The sequence below is a fragment of the Quercus robur genome, chromosome 2, assembly GCF_932294415.1.
Source record: "Quercus robur chromosome 2, dhQueRobu3.1, whole genome shotgun sequence".
NCBI lineage: Eukaryota > Viridiplantae > Streptophyta > Magnoliopsida > Fagales > Fagaceae > Quercus > Quercus robur.
The window spans coordinates 70,555,208-70,558,561 of NC_065535.1; the positions used below are offsets into that span (position 1 = coordinate 70,555,208).

At 31.0% G+C, this 3,354-nt stretch overlaps 1 pseudogene; it reads right to left on the reverse strand.

The window, feature by feature from the left end:
* Positions 1-2,463: 2,463 nt before the first annotated feature.
* LOC126702623 (bidirectional sugar transporter SWEET3-like) lies at positions 2,464-3,140 on the reverse strand (annotated as a pseudogene).
* Between the last annotated feature and the right edge of the window lie 214 nt (positions 3,141-3,354).

Consider the following 3,354-nt stretch of genomic DNA (forward strand, 5'->3'; position numbering starts at 1 on the left):
CCTAAATCATCAATACCAAAAACTCTTTTGCATTCAACAACACCCAAATCTTGAAACCTAGATTTCCAACAACACTCAAATCACATCATCCAAATCTTAACCCAAATTTTATCCCCAATAACTCTCAAATCCCAAATTGATATTTTATCATCCAATAACACCCAAACTAAACTCTCTCCATTGTACTGTCTCTTTGTTTATACTTCTTTTATTTGGGGGGGGGGGGGGGGGGGGGGGGGTTTGGTCTCAATGTCTGTCTCTTTACTCTCTCGCATATTATTTTATCAATATTAACTATTTAGTTTTTAGTAAGAGAGACGAAGAGAGTAAGACCTTTTGGTTCTCACATAACTCATATATAATTCGCCATTTTGTCTTAACTCCTTCCACACCTTATTTGGCCCCCGAAATTCCCTTAGTTTTTTGTTTGTAAAAAGTAATTTTGAACTTAATTGGTGAGATCAAATACAAAACTACTACTGTCAAGAGTAATGAAAACTCCTAAACCAAAATAGCCTAAATACTACTGTCACGAGTCAATCCAACCCATCATCATATATAATTGGGTTTAAAAAACTCAACCTATCCCAACTCATCATAGAGGTTTAATCCATGTGGATCGGGTAGGGTAATATTTTTTTATTTAAAACCTGAGCATTAGAATAGTAACAACTAGCTGTATTACAAGTGCCCTCCCATCTTCTAAAACACTTGTCCACTTGGACAAAGTTTGAAAGAAAGAAAGAAAGCTTCAGGTCCTGAATCGAACTCTCACTCCCTTTAAAGGTTCGAGCATTCATATCCCACCAAATAGGATATATTAATATTTTATTATTCTCATGTCTAGTTATGATGCTAATGATAATTATGCAAATTAGCAGTTGGTTTTATGATCTGCTTATGTAAGAGCAAATCTTTCTTTAAATTTGCTTATTAAAATGGTGTTTCAGTTTTAGCTTTTATTTTTCAAATGGTTACTTTGTTTTTTTATTATTATTTTACCGTAACAGTGAATTTAGTTTATTTTGTAGCATGCGTAGTTTAATGATCAGAATTCATGTAATAAAAATTAAAAATAAAGATCTCCCTTTCACAAACAAACCTCTCGAAACAGTACAAAACATTACATAAGATTAAAGACAGTAAATTTGCATGCACGTATAACATACATGCATTGATCGATGTCTGAACTGTCTTAAAATACAATTTATAGGGACCCATGCATCTTAATTTTGGGACACAACTAGTAAATAAAACGGAGCCTATGATCAGAACTTAGTTAATTTCTTCAACTTTTTCCATTAGTACGTACTGTCATTGATCACAGGCTGCAACTGTTTCGATTTCTCATCATCCTTTTCCAAATCCCATTTTTTTGTTCTTCATGATCTACAATTTCCCCTTTTTTGTACTTAAAGTAGAGCACGAGTTGAAGGAAGCCTAAAGGACAACCAAGCAGATTCGGGGCCTGCCAAAGTTTAGAAATTCAAGTTAGAAAGTCCAAGTGTATGTAAGTTTTATGAGATAGAAGTTGTTGTTTCACAACAAATATAACTAGAGCTTAGACAAACCACAAGAAATAGATCATGGCTTAGTAGTCCATAAGCCATCCAAAATGTACTTGCAAGGAATGAAAACACAGATAAATACAATGGCATGAATTCCACATTTTTTGTAAGTATCACTTGCTTCTTCAAATATAAAATAAAGTCACACGTAGCTAGTAACAACATATTTTATGTCTAGTAATGAAATATTTAACAGTAGATATGAATTTAGAATGAAGTGGGCATGCATATCTCTCAGACTTCATTCACTAATTTAATATAAATATAAAACGAAATCACTAATTTAACATAGAAAGCCTATTTTTGTTTTGTCACAAAATATATACAACTTGCAGAAATTTTAAATAGTGCATTAGTTCAATATGCTTACATGTTCAAATCAGTTCAAATGACGAACTTGACTATTACATCTCACGGATGCATGCATGGAAATAATAATAATATTAAGAGTAAACTATATATTTGGTTTTTATCTTATATATTATATTTCAATTTGATCCCTAATTAACCTTTCAATATGGTGTTAATTTAGTCTTTATTATTATCTTTTGTATGAAAATTGATGACATATTTAATGATCAAAACAAAAAATTATTAGTTTCTGTTGATAGGACAATAAATTTAAATTTTATTTTGACCGTTTGCCATGTCAGTAATTTAATTTTATCTAAGATATAATTATAGAAATTAAATTGATACAACATTAAAAGGTTAGAGACCAATTTAACACAATTAAAATGTTAGGAACTAAATTGAAGTATGATATAATAGTTAGGAACCAAATATATAGTTCACCCTAGTAATAATAATAATAGTATTAATAATTATATAATCTCGTTAAGGACACAATAAATTTCACAAATTATTAAAGTGACAAATTGTGATTAATACAATACTATTTTTGTTGAAACCATGCACCATTAATACTACTTTTCTTTTGTTCACAATCAGAACCTGTCATCTCAACAACTATGAAAAATTTAAAAATATCATGAGATTTGTTTGTAACAGACAAAACTTTGCTATTACAGTGAAGTATGGAACTTGCCTTTTCTCTAGCAGAAGCGTACAAAAAATATATGATAATGAAGGAGGACTCAAGAAGAATCCCTAGAACATTGATAGTAACTGCAAGGAAATTTTCCCACCTGTATCTAACGACGGGCAATCCATACCAAGTACAAAGGAGGCAGTTAAATAGTGCAATGATGTATGGAAGACATGAAAAATTCCTCTGTGCTTTTCTTCCTTATGACTCTTGCGAAAGTTGACCTGGAAACATAAAGAAATCGTGATAAAAAAAATATATATATATAAGTTATATATTCAAATGGTTCAAATTCATCAAGTACTGCTAATTGGAATTGACTAAGATTAAGTTAGCCATGTTGACAATAGTACATGGGAGCCGTATAAGGTAACAAAGAAGCAGCATTTCCTGCATGCAAACAGAAGTCAAGAATGATTAGTATAGGTGAGCTTTTTGGCCATAAATACTACTTGGAAGCTGAGAAAACAAGCAAAGAAGAAAGTACCTATGACTCCCATTGCCAGGTGCAACCTAACTCCCATGTGTATTTGCCTGGAGAAGCAAATACTTAAAGACTGCTGTGTGACTTTTTAACACCTTTCAGGGGATAAAAATAATGGGGAGACAGTTAAAAGAGAACAATAAAAAATTGTTAGAAGAATACTAGGTTACAACAGATTTATTATATAAACCACATATATAGAGACACAATCACAAAAATAATTAATACATTATTTTTTTATTATATTGTTAAAC